The following is a 14,581-nucleotide window of genomic DNA, read 5'->3' on the forward strand; positions in this document are numbered from 1 at the left end:
CAAGGATATTTTTCAAGCTTGCCGTTTCTCCAGAAGGAAAGGGGAGAAATAATTAAATCGATTATCTGGATCGGTTTTGAAAAAAGGAAAGGAAGAATACGAGGGGATTCGTAATTCTATAGCCGTGAAGCGACGGAATAAAAAAAGCCGTTTGTTCGACAAACTCATTTTACGTTGCTGTTGTTCTTACGTTACATCAGTTTCCATAATTATTCGAGTGTAAAGAGGGCTCATAGTTTATTATGAAAACTCTATCTCGGTCTCCCTTCCCTTTGCAGAGTTTCTTCGAGCTTTCGCTACATTTATTTATTTATCCTGTTTCAGCTCGAAGTACCCGTAACGAAAAAAAAAAAAAAAAGAAGAAGAAGAAGTTTTTTTAGATACGTAGGAGGATATTATTTATTTCTCGATATTATTCAACGGGGAGCAAAAAATATCGTTCACGATTATTAGGTTAGGAATTTTTACTCGAAAGAAAAATAAAATAGAATATAGTTTATCGTACGTGGAATACACGCTTTTTTATTTACAGAGCAATCTTTGTGATCGAGAAGGGAAGAGAATTACTCCTATTATATACACAGACACGAAATTCAACGCGATCTCCTTATTACACGCAAAAACCCTTTATCATGGATGACGAACGGTGTACACGTTGCGACTTCCGGTTCCACGGAGCAAACAATGGCCGGAGCCAACAGCGGCCAGAGATATAGGTTAACAGATCTTCTCGCGACAGGTTGAATCAACCTCCTATCCCTGATATCTGGCGTGATAAAGGCGAGTTCTTAGCGGGGAGCAATTACACGAGAGCCGGTCGCGCAATCCCTGCCTCTTCCACTTTTCTAATTATTCCCGTGGACCACGAGAGAACACGAGAGTCGAGGAGTGCATCGCCGACTCGTGATAACCTTGTTACGCTTAATTCCTCGCCACCGACGATGACCCTTCTCAAACATTCTGACGATCGTGTTACTCTACGTGCTGGAATCCGTCCCTGTGATTAAAACGGACGTTTTGAGAAAAATTTAGGAGGCAGAAGGAGGAAGCGAAACACTTTATAGGAAGTCGATGAAATCTTTTTTCTTCGTTCTGTCATTCTTATCAATTCAATATTGGATGCAGAGATCTAGTCATCGAGACTATTAGTCTCGCTTTTTCCCTTAGTCTTAGTTAGAAACGAATCCCTTTGATTTTACTTAGTTTTGAGTATTAATCAGAGAATTTATTTGTGATAGGCAATGGTTCAGTTAATATAAAATTATAAGCAGTTTGAGTTTAGATGAAGCAGAAGACAGGCAAAATTTTTGTATATAAAGAATATATCAATTAATTCTATGGCCTTTAGAATCAAGCTTTCAAAGATTCACGTTATATAAATTTATTTATAATATGATTAATATTCCATTTAGTTCCCTTAGTCTTAGTTAGAAATGAATCCCTTGATTTTGCTTATTTTTAGGTTTTAATCAGAGAATTTATTTGTGATAGGCAATGGTTCAGTTAATATAAAATTATAAGCAGTTTGAGTTTAGATGAAGCAGAAGACAGGCAAAATTTTTATATATAAATAATATATCAATTAACTCTATGGCCTCTGGAATCAAGCTTTCAAAGATTCACGTTATATAAATTTATTTATAATATGATTAATATTCCATTTAGTTCCCTTAGTCTTAGTTAGAAATGAATCCCTTGATTTTGCTTATTTTTAAGTTTTAATCAGAGAATTTGTGATAGGCAATGGTTCAGTTAATATAAAATTATAAGCAGTTTGAGTTTAGATGAAGCAGAAGACAGGCAAAATTTTTGTATATAAAGAATATATCAATTAATTCTATGGCCTTTAGAATCAAGCTTTCAAAGATTCACGTTATATAAATTTATTTATAATATGATTAATATTCCATTTAGTTCCCTTAGTCTTAGTTAGAAATGAATCCCTTGATTTTGCTTATTTTTAGGTTTTAATCAGAGAATTTATTTGTGATAGGCAATGGTTCAGTTAATATAAAATTATAAGCAGTTTGAGTTTAGATGAAGCAGAAGACAGGCAAAATTTTTATATATAAATAATATATCAATTAACTCTATGGCCTCTGGAATCAAGCTTTCAAAGATTCACGTTATATAAATTTATTTATAATATGATTAATATTCCATTTAGTTCCCTTAGTCTTAGTTAGAAATGAATCCCTTGATTTTGCTTATTTTTAGGTTTTAATCAGAGAATTTATTTGTGATAGGCAATGGTTCAGTTAATATAAAATTATAAGCAGTTTGAGTTTAGATGAAGCAGAAGACAGGCAAAATTTTTATATATAAATAATATATCAATTAACTCTATGGCCTCTGGAATCAAGCTTTCAAAGATTCACGTTATATAAATTTATTTATAATATGATTAATATTCCATTTAGTTCCCTTAGTCTTAGTTAGAAATGAATCCCTTGATTTTGCTTATTTTTAGGTTTTAATCAGAGAATTTATTTGTGATAGGCAATGGTTCAGTTAATATAAAATTATAAGCAGTTTGAGTTTAGATGAAGCAGAAGACAGGCAAAATTTTTATATATAAATAATATATCAATTAACTCTATGGCCTCTGGAATCAAGCTTTCAAAGATTCACGTTATATAAATTTATTTATAATATGATTAATATTCCATTTAGTTCCCTTAGTCTTAGTTAGAAATGAATCCCTTGATTTTGCTTATTTTTAGGTTTTAATCAGAGAATTTATTTGTGATAGGCAATGGTTCAGTTAATATAAAATTATAAGCAGTTTGAATTTATGTTAGATGAAGCAGAAGACAGGCAAAATTTTTGTATATTAATTCTTCAAAGATTCACGTTATATAAAATTTATTTATATCGTTAATATTCCATTTATCAAATTGAAGGGAAATAATTTGATCCTCGAAGAATTGAGGGAGAAATTACTTTCATACAAAAATTTCAATCGGAGAATTTTTAATAATGTAACGAAACACTGATCCAAATCGAAAAATCGTAAAAAGCTCGAAATCCCCTGGCTCGAAGTGAGCAAGTCCCGTCTCGTATCGGGAACTTTTTCCCTGGAAATTCGAAAATGGTCGGCGCGAAAGGGAGAATAATTCGTCCCCTTTCTGGGCCGCGTCGCCTCTCGTTTTCCGTCAGCTCCACTTTTGGTTGCCATTTGTGTCGCGCGATGGAGTGCGCTGCTTCTGACAGCACTTCACATCCCCGACGCTTGCTTTGTCCCGACAATGAGCCACGGCCCCGATATATGTGAATGAATCCTTGCCAACCCCTCCGGCTGCAAGCGCGGATCACCCTCCGCGACCATCAGATCGCAGCCCGAATTCCCCTCTCCTTCTCTCCTCCATCCTTCCTCCTCTCCCTCTCTCTCTCTCTCTCTCTCTCTCGTTTCCTTCGATCGAGTCAAAGGTCCTCGAGGGTATGGCCATCGTTTCGAAAGCGACGAACGTTTTGCCTTTTGGACGGTGCTTTGATGTGTTGTGCTCGTGAATATATATATATCTTCCTCTAAAGTAATTAACAACCGTGGCGAGATGAATTATCGATCGATGCGTGGATTCGAGCGATTCGAATTATTAATTTTGGTAATTTTAAAAGGGGTTTTAAATGATATATCGAACCATGAGGAGCGATCCTTTTATTTAGAGGTAGCGGCCACTCGAGAATCGGACGATAATCTGCGGTGGGACGCTTGCTCTTCCTCTTCTATTACAACTTGAAACTTGCCGCGGGTCCATCGTTCGATGTTAATATCGAAGAAAATGGTCGAGCAGGGTAGTGGCCAGCCGCGCCACTTCTCCTATAATTCGCGTATCGGTGGCCGAATCGGTACGATCTCATATTATCCAAATATCTCGAGTATATATCCGTATTAACGGCACAAAGCCGATATCTCCATTATCCGAATAACGTTGTTACACGCGCGAAATGGGCCAAGTTTACACAGCTCGCCGATATACACGTTTTAATTGCGCGTAATCTTTTTTTTGGGAAATTTAAATCCATCGGTTAACCATAAACGTAATCCAGTTTATTATTTTATTCGATGATATTTCTTCGAGCTTAACGAATTAATGGAGTATCACAATTTTTCACGCGTTGAACAATTCTCTTCTTTCTAATAAAAGATAATAGAAGAGGAATAATAGAGGATCTTATCGCGAGAGGAATAATAAAACGCTGCCATCTCGAGCAATTTTGAAACAGATTCGAAAAATATCGATCGAAACAACGATTTCGCTCGTTTCCAAGGAAGGTAGCGGCGTCCGTGGCGAAATGAACGAAAAGGAGTCTCGTTTATTCCGAGTTCGAGCTCCTCTCTTGGCGCATTTCCATGTAATATAAGGGAACGCGTCCCAGGGCAAAATTTATACGGTTATTTGTCCCATAGGTAGTAGTGTACGAGTCGTGGCGAATGGACCGCGCGAAAGCTCTATGTATCTTCCCTCCCCTTTGTCCCTCCACTTCGTCGTCAAGGTCTGGCCTATTCCATCCCTCCTCCTCCCATTGCTCGATAACAAGGTGGCCATTTCTTCTTATTTTCCACACGCGGCCGCGAATCTTGATTTATCTCGCTCGTCGAGCTGGACGCAAAAGATGATATACTTTCGGTTGTGTAGGGATAGGGGTATAGGGGTCGATGATCGTTAATGACGTGTTGCTTCGTGTGTACTCGGATGATAGATGGCAAATATCGATCGAGCTGGGAGGACTGTTCGTGGTGAATAGAAAAATTTGAAGGGAAAATTTAGATTCTTTCGCTCGTATTTATTTTTGTACGTAATAGAAGTGTAAATTTTTCGTAATTTTAATTCTTTGGCAATTCGAGTAGCGAGCGATTTATATTATATTTAGATATAGATTTCGTTGTTTCCAATTAATAAAGAACGATCGATTCGTGAATAGGTTTCCAAGATCTTTATTATTTTTGTTAGAAAGCGTTAAGATGCGCAAAATCATCTCTAATTCGCCCGATTGAAAGAGTCAAAGGATTAACCCTTTCTCGTCGTTGCCATTAACATCATACAACATTATCTTTTTTATAAAATATCATAATCCTCACCAATTTAACACACTTTTCATACGAAAGATAATATTATTCTATTTAATTAATCGAGTCGAGTTCAGTAATAATATATCGAAGATCTAAAAATCTAAAAATTGAATACGAATCGATCAACCGAGTTTCAATAATTTTTATTGAAATGTATCCTCGATCAAATGCATCCCCCGTAATGATAAAACAACGATGCAAAATTCGTATCACACCGTGAAATCACACCGCGATAACGGTCCCAAGTAAACGAATTATCGATACGAAAACTCGGCGTAACGCGTTCGAATTCCGGTCGCGTTCAAAACAATTCGTCTGCCCTCCACCCCTCTCTTCCCCTCTCCCTCCCTCCCCCTCCCACCAAGTTTGCCCCGAAATTTCCGATCCGATTCGCGAGTTTGCGTTTTGACCCGCGGCAGGACGGGGGGCTGGCTGGTCGCAAAAGTGCCGGTTGAAAATCGACGCGTCACAACACGCGGCGGCTCTCGGTGGTCGTGGAACGTGGTGGTGGTCGTTTGCGTGGTCGTTGCCTTTTTTTTTGTTTCTTTCTTTTTTTTTTTTTTTTTTTTTTTTTTCCCCATCGAACGTGCACGCTCGCGTGCGTGCGCGCCGCGACAAGTTAACGAGCGCGATATTCGCTCGAGTCTCGACACCGCCACCGCCGCCGCCACCACCAGCAGCACGGCCAATGGCCAATGGCCAATGGGTTCGATTCACCACGCGAGACCAGCTTGTCTGCCCTCGCGTGACACTCGAACAGGCTGTCGCCTGTGGAAACGAGCCCTCCCCACAGGAAAAAGTTTAGATCCGTAGTTTAGAACCGACCTTATTTGCCGGCCGAGTAGCCGCCTTCTCTATTCTCTCTGTTAATTAACGTAATTGCGCCTCAACCACGGCTATTTCATATCGGCGGCTATTTTTCAACCGTCGTCTATCGATTGAGCCTTCTTTTCCTTTTTTTGTTTTTTTTCATTAACAAACGATCGATACGAGGGAAAATCGGGGGAAAATTCGAGCGATATTATCGGGATATTTTGGGAGGGGAGGAATGGAAATTTTAATCGAGGGGGTTGGAAATTGATTCGAACGTTTCGCCGCACTCTTGGTCGAAACTGTTGCGAAATTTTTAACGAAGGTGATAACTAGCTCGTGCGCGTCGCCCGGGTGAACGAGCACGCTCGGGCGGGAGGGAAGAGGGAGGGAAAAAGGAAGGAAGGAAAAAAGAAGAAGAAGGTAGCCACCACGCTCGGGGAATGTTCAGAATTTGTAAATGGAAGCGTGTTTAAGTGTTATCCGTGGAATTTCACTCGTTCAACTTTCACTGGGGCCAGACGAAAACTAAAAAAAAAAAAAAGAAAAAAGGAGGAAAGAAAAAAAGATCGGGGAAGTTTGAACGACGTCAACGCCCCACAAACACACACACATATACACACACACACACACAGTCGAGCAGTTCCTTTTCTCCGTGGCCCCTCTGGGTGAAAATTCACTGTTGAAACTTCAACCCGGGGTAATATTTAATCCGCGACTCGATCGATGGATATCGCGTATAAGTTTAATTTTCCTCCCCCTCGATCGAATAGAATTTTTCACGAATATTTATTTACGTACGTTTCCACGTTACACGATACATACATACTTTCGAAATTTCTTTCGAAGAAGAAAGAAACAAAAAGAAAGAAAGAAGAGGAGGAGGAGGAGATCGATTCGAAGAGTTGAAATTCCATATACGAAGGATATTTTACGGGGACGCAAAAATGACGAGCAACGTGATCGGGCATTTTCGATGGCGAGGAGCCCCGATCAACGTCTATCCAACGACAGACCGACTCGTTATCATCCGGCAGCCCATTACGATCGGCGTGATCGCGGCGTTCCTCGGCTTCGAAGGGGCCCGTTTTTCGTGCGGCTCACGATCGTTTCGCGGAAAGGTGGGCGCAGAAAAAGGTGCGCGCGAGCGACACGCAAGGCGAGGAAGGGCCCCGTCGCGTGTTGGAGAAGAGGGGCCGTGGTGAAAAATGTCGAAAATAATTGAGCCGAGCGGCCTCGCTGTTGTCCGAGGTTGTTTGTTACGAACCTCGACCGCGCCGCCATAAAAGCGTCCCGCGACGAAGAAAAAGCGGCGAGCCGCGTTTTGCCGCCACCGGATCAACGCCGGGATCAAGAACGGAATTCCTAAAGTTTGTTATTGCGCGTTTCGGCAAGGAAAATACCTGCCTATCGGAAAGTATTGCGGCTCGAAGATTCTCCTCGTTTGTCGGTGGATTAAAATTATTGACGAAGAGTCGAGACTCTTATTACACGAGCAAACTTACGATTTAATCGGCAAATTAGGTGTGAATAAAGCGTGTGTTAGATTATTGATTATTAGTTATTCGTTGCACCAGTGGAAGAATGTTAGTCCTTTTAGAAAAAAATAAGTAGCTTCAATGGCTATCGTCGAGTAAAAACTCTTTCCAGATCGCAATAATAATGATCTTATTTTCAAGAAAAGAATTATTTTGAAAGAATTTGTGACATACACGCTTTCTTCCCAGCCACGTTCGGATAAATTCTTTTTCTCTTCGTTTTTATTTTTTCGTTTTCTTGCATACTTTTCCAAGACACGTTTGGAATTTTAAAAAATTTCGAACCGCAACTGTCGAACAATCTGAATCGAAATACAATCCCCTCTCTCTCGATCCCATCATAGACATGCCTGTCTATTTATGTGCGTGTGTAAAGCATACGGGAAATGATACGATGATGTGAATTTCTGGCAAATAACGAGGTTCATTAGCGTCAAAATTTATGACGTATTTACCGATAACGAACCCATCCGAAGCAACCGGAAACAATCCGAAATCGGCGAATTCCTCGCGTGAGATACATAATAGAGGGGTGGAGGGGGGAGCATCGAGAATTTCCACGAGATGGTGGAACGATTTTCAGAAACTTTGGCCGGGGTTATCGGGGCGGGAGGAGCGAGTTCGTGTAAAAACCGGCTACGTGTCTCGAAATAAACATTCCCCTCGAGCGTGTCTTCCGCATCAGGCGGAGGGGGAGGAGAGGCTTTAAACGCGGCGCGGAATTTCCTTCCACCGTTCCTTCTTCTCTCAATTCCTCTTCTTTTTCTTCCCCTCCCCTCCCCTTTCTCTCTTTTCTCGAATTTCTGCGCCACGAGAGTCGAGAGTCTCGCCTATTCACTCGCCTGTGCGCTCGAATTTCAGCGCGGCTATCTGCAACGTTCTCGTCGCAAAACTGCGCCTCAAAGTTGTTGGTAAAAAAAAGAAAGAGGAGGAGGATGAAGAAGGAGAGAGAGAGAAAGATCCTTATCTTCTCAGAAACGAGAGGAACAAGGAGGGAGGCGAGAGGGTGAAAAGAAGAGGGTGGCGAAAAGGCGGTGGCGGCAGGTAATATTCGTTAAGAAAGTCCGTGACTGTTGGCGGGCGAAAAATGGTGGCTGATATTAAGGGAAGCGGCGATGGGAGCGCGGAAAGTTTGTCAATTTGTCGGGGAGCGGAAATGGCGGCGGCCCTCGCGCAGGCCCCACAAGTGCTCTTTAAAGCCGTTCCACATTTTCACGGTATTATGTCTGCGCGGCTTCCTCGCCCTCGCGGTATGAGAGCGTGCTTACGTAGTCGCGGCCAAGTATGCGGCCAATGTCTTGCTCTTGGAATACTTGGGATCTCTGGTTGGCAATTTCCAGTTATCTCGGGCGTTTTCCTCGCCGACGCGTTGCCACTCCATGATTCCTCTCCGCGTTTCCTCTCCGCGTTATCAACCGTTGCTCGCCTCGTGTCGTTAGAATCGATAAAATCGCGTTCTATCTAACGTGTTTTCGAATATTTTTCGATCTCTTCGAATTTTCGTTTCACAGAAAGGAAGAATACTCTTGAGAATTGAAATAATATTGGAGAATTTCAGTTTCGGTCTTATTGACTATATTTTAATTGGAAAATTTTTACGCTCGAGATCGTTTAGCAGACAACGCGTGCGTGCAAATGGAAAGTGCATCCTTGTGACAAAATCTCGTTACGTCTCGTCTCATTTAAAACGCGATGGTTGAACCTCGGGAATATAAAAATTCTCGCTCGTACATTCGATATCGTGGCTGTAGGGAAGTTACTTTCGTAGATACGGCGCGATATCTTGGCGGGCGTGAGAGGGAAATCCTCGGCGGGATACACCGAGTACCCGTTTTCACGTTGAAAATGTCTCCTAGACGCCGGTGAAACGTTCGTCTTGTCTTCTTCCCGACGTGCAAAAATCGCCGATCCCCGCGATACGGATTCACCTTTATCCTTTGTCGTCTCGAATTCGGAACGTTTGTTAAGGAGATCGATCGAAAGAAACTTTTCCTCTTAGACTATTCTAATATATAAGATGTAATATATTTTACTTCAAAATTTTCAAATCAATTGTTCGAAAATTCCCGACAATGATTTTCTTCTGAACTCGATAAAATAAAAATATACAAATGCCAGGGTACAATCGACGTATACAATCGTGACCGAAGTCAGGAGCAATAGTTGATATCTATTTAATTCTCCATTAGCTCGTATCCAAACCGCGGCGCAATTCGGCGCAATCTCGATTCCGAGGTCCGACCGACAATTCAAAGTTAAGCGAACGTCAATTACAGCTAAACTCGCGCCGCCACACTCCATTCCGTACCACGCTCGATTTATCTCGGCGCAAAACCTAATCCATCCACGATCCTACGTGGCTCAATTCCCTTTCCTCCCAGTTTAATTCGAATATTCGTAAGCTAAAAATCTAAAATCTCCCGTAGAACGAATCTATCGTTTATCAAACCGTCGCGGCGAGAGAAAAAGGAACAATTGTTGGACGAGCATCCGATGCTCTTCGAGGCTATTCGGAAAACGTTCCTCCTGGCATCTACCTGGAGAAAAATGCCAGCGCTTGGGATGAGAAATATCTGATACGAGCGGGAAACCTAGCTTATGTCTCTTCCCTGTATCTTCGCTATCTTTTCACCGGATTCAGTTACCTTTCTCTCTCTCTCTTTCTCTCTCTTTCATAAAGGAAGCCAATTGTTATGCGCGCACGTTGAAGACGTTTTCCACACGCAATTGAATCGACGTTATCGGCGTTCGACTCTTCTTTCTTCCCAACGAATCGATAAAATTTAATTCGTCCGCGACCTATGCTTCCGCCTCGGGCGCCACGCTTTGTCGCGAACGGCCTCGTTAACCGTTCCGCGGATTTCGCAAGGAGAACAGGGCCGAAACTGGGTCTCCGCGCGATAATGGCGGAGACTGGATGAAGCATTGTTCGCGGAAGAATCGATCGTTTTCACGGGAAACGGATCTAACTCGTCGAAACGAAATGGCTTCACAATGGTCCGTCTCGATGAATGTGTGGTATGTGAATTAGGGAAATTGTTGTTAATTCTTCCATTTCTCTTTTGAAATAATATATATATATATCGCTCTTTTTTTATTGGGAAAATAACGTTTCGATTTCGTCAACGATCTTCCGGATCTTGCTTTAAAATTTTGCCATTTCTTTTTTACTTTTAACGAATTCGAATTAAAAAAGTACGAAGCCAAGAGCAAAAATGGAGTTTTCTCAAAAATTCAATTGCCAATATTTTATCGTAATCGATACTGAGGACGGACAAATAACGAGATGTCGAGAGCGACAAACAATCACGATATAGCGAAGATTGAAAAGATTTTTTGACGAGGAAGTCGGATTGATGGATATCGGACGCAAAGGGTGAAGGGAGACGGATATATCAGGAATTCTCCAGCGGAGAAGATCGGTGATATCGTCGGATTTGGATTTATGCGGCGGTTATCGGGGAAAACGTCAGGTCTGGAAGACGGGAAACGCAGGTCGATTCGCGATTAATGATAAAAACGTGGCGCGCGATAACGAATTATATTTGCCCGGTTTTGATTTCTCCTTGTCGCGCTCGAATATTTCCGCGATCGCGCGAGTGACACCGTATAAATTGAAACGGGCTGTGGAGGAGGCGGAGGAGGATGTTTCGAGGCTCCCGGCGGCACATTATATAAAGTGCAATTAAATTTTATCGATACTGTGAATTATGTTGTAATCGTTTTCCGATAGCCGACCGTCAGCCCGATGCCCGCAACGGCTGGATTCTCTCTCCCTCTCTCTCTCTAATATCGCTCTAATCTGCCGGTGATCTCGATATAATGATCGGTAATAATTAAACGCGCGTTAGAAATTCGTTACGAGGGCACCGTTTCCGATACGTCGGGTTTCTTGTTCTATGAAAACTTGCCGCTTCGTCGAATCGTTGCCATTTTGCCGTTTTGTTGTTCGATGATGCTGATGATGAGCGTTTTCGTCTGTTTGACGGTAAAATTCGTCGAGAATATGCTGTTGCACGGGTTATATCGAAAAGGAAGGAAAAACGTGCGAAAGTAAGTTCGAAAGATCTTGCTTCACGATTCCCAGCAATCCAGAGAGCAAGATAGGATTCAATTATTGAAGCGACGAAAATTATCGACCATTATTCTCGGACGATGAATACCTATCAATATCGAGAGAGATTTCAAGAAGATAATTGCAAGATCTGTATTCTGAATCTGCATCGAGAAGCATAATTATCTTTGAGAGAGAGGAAAGAAACGATTTTTCTCGCATTGCACCGCAATTAAGCCGACGATAACAATCGACGATAGACTCGAAACGTAGCGATTATTCGATGTCGCAACGTTTAGGCGTGGTCCTCCATAAGAACCCACCGTGTCTGCGGTGGATCTGAACTGGTTTCGCGATCGTGATTCCATACACACACACACACACACACACACACACACACACACGTTCTCTCTCTGTTCGAACAATATTCTTATGCAATGGAGGAGAATCGTGCGCGACGCCGTTTAATACAGTTCCTCGACAAGGGGGCAGAGAGCGCGGAAAATGGAGGCACGTTGCCCGATCCATCTTCCGCGTTCAAGTTTATCTCGAGAATTTCATTTCACGGGTTACGTGGCGGTTGTTCCGCCGCCGCGCAAGGACAGACACCGCCTCTTCTTCTTCTCCGTTACACCGCCGCTCCGTGTAATTCCGTATATCTCCGAAATTCGAAATTCGAGGCAACCACGAGAGGGGGTGAAGACCCTTTTCCAACGGGGGGTTGGGAAAATGGCGAAGAAATTAGGGATCGAGGTCGGGTTCTTTTTCCTTTTTTTCTTTTTTTTTTTCCTTTCTTTCTTTTCTTCACCCTCGTCCGCGTTCTCGGGTTTCACAGGGGGTCGGTGGAAAACTTGGGAACGTCGAGAAAGTTTCTGGTTGCTCGTCGAGCCTCGAATTCCTCGTGTTTTCCCTCCCTCCCCTCGGAACGCTGAAGAGTCTCCAACGTGGGGCATCGTTAGGCGAGTTACGAATTAACGCTCCGCGAGCCAACGACGAATTTTCCAATGAAAACTCTTTATAGCGCGTACATATGGGGAGTGCGTTACGTTTAATTTTGTTGCATGTATTTAAATAGTGAATAGGAAGATGGTTGCTGCAAATTATTTTTTGATATCGACGATCGATATCAAAGATCGAAGATTTTCATTCGTTTCAGTTTAGATCATTGCGAATTTTGGTATTCTTTTTTTTTTTTTCTTCTTTTATTTTTACTCCATGGCGGATTAGAGCGTAGAATGGAGTATGCAGCGCGTATATCCCGCGCGAAATCCTCGATGTATTATGTAGAGCGGTATTTTTTGTCACGTTGTATTTGCCATTGTAAATCAACGCATCGCCATATGTCGCAGTTTGCGTACGATTGGCCCCCGCAAATAAATTCTCTCTACCGTAACAGGCCAGATTTGCGGGTCTGTGTTAACTGAGCGCTTATCCTCCGTTTTTACCCTTAAAATCGTCCACCATTTTGTTGTCATATGCGATACATATGGCCTTTTTTTAAAGGGAGAGAGGGAGAGAGAGAGAGAAAGAGAGAAAAAAAACGAGAAAAAAGGAATAAATTGCTGCTCGAAGCAAAATTAATGTCGGGTCAGGTAAATTTCAATCACGTACGTCACATTCGATAATCGCGTGAAATATCATTTTCAATCGCGCATTTGAAATCTGTTTAAGAAGCTTCATCATAGTATCGTATTTTTTTTCGAAAATTTTCAGAAAAATAAGTGTTGAAAAAATTCATAAATTCGATATAAAAAATCCTAAAACTACCATTTCTCTTTTCAATAAGATATCTAATCCTAAAAAGATTCATCATTCTTTCATCATTATTCTTCAACGACATCTCGAATCATCCCCCCAAAACCACACAAATATCATTAATGTTTAACAGATCAATCAGAAAATCTCCTCTAAAAATATTCCCCTTTTACAAGTCTCCATAAATCTTACCTCTAAAAAATTCACCACTTTTCCCATCAACCTCCCGAATTACTCCCAAGACCGTACAAAACTATCTCTCTTTTCTTCAACTACTGATCAAAAAAACCTTTTCTATCCCCTCCTCTCAACCTTAATAATAACAACCTTCGTTCCAAAAAATATAAACCAAACATATAAATACAATCTTCCAATCCGCAAATCTCACCCCATCCCCTCCGAAATTTCATTATCGCCCACGAACTCGTTCAAGAAAACAGGCTCTCTTTTCTTCAACTATTGATCAAAAAAATCTTTTCTATCCCCTCCTCTCAACCTTAATAATAACAACCTTCGTTCCAAAAAATATAAACCAAACATATAAATACAATCTTCCGCAATCCGCAAATCTCACCCCATCCCTTTCGAAATTTCATTATCGCCCACCAACTCGTCCAAGAAAACAGGTGACAATCGAAGATCGAGGGTTTTCGAGGCCCGTGACAAATGGGCGGCGAATCGAATACCGCCACGTCAGGAGAAGTCTCTCACCCCTTTCCCTCCCCCGGAGAGAATTTAATGCGGCACGTGTTCGTAACGATCCGAAATGTCCGCCACGTCCCGGCACGGAATTTAATACAGTAACGTACGCGTAATTTAGATCTGGCCCGGCCATCGGGGGAGGAGGAGGAGGAGGAGGAGGAGGAGGGGGAGGTTAACGGCGGCGTTACACCGCAACGCGCGCGCGGGCGGAATTTCGCGGCCGAATTATACGCACGCACGGGGGCAGACGAGCATTAACGTCGGGTGCACAAGCACGACCATTTTGTTTCGCGGATTCGCTCAGAACGGCGAGATCGAAAAATAGGCCGGGAGGGAGGGGAATGGAAATCTTTCACCGTGGAAATTATGCTGCGTTACGCGAGTGCCACGGATTCCTGCAACGTGACAGCCCAGTCACCGTGATTTGCCGCGTGGAAAAACTTTATCTATTCCCATTGTGCAACGATCAGAGAGAGAGGAAAAGTATTTAAGCTTTGAGAAAAGTATTTTATCACGGATGAATGTGCATATATATGTGTGTGTATATATACACGAGGAGGGATTAAATCGACGACAAGTCGGAATAATGGTTTCGGAAGGGTTGCAGCCGCTAAATAATCAATTTGACAAACGATATTTTGAAACGTA

This window comes from Apis mellifera, linkage group LG10 (genome assembly GCF_003254395.2).
Source record: "Apis mellifera strain DH4 linkage group LG10, Amel_HAv3.1, whole genome shotgun sequence".
NCBI classification, from domain to species: Eukaryota; Metazoa; Arthropoda; class Insecta; order Hymenoptera; family Apidae; genus Apis; species Apis mellifera.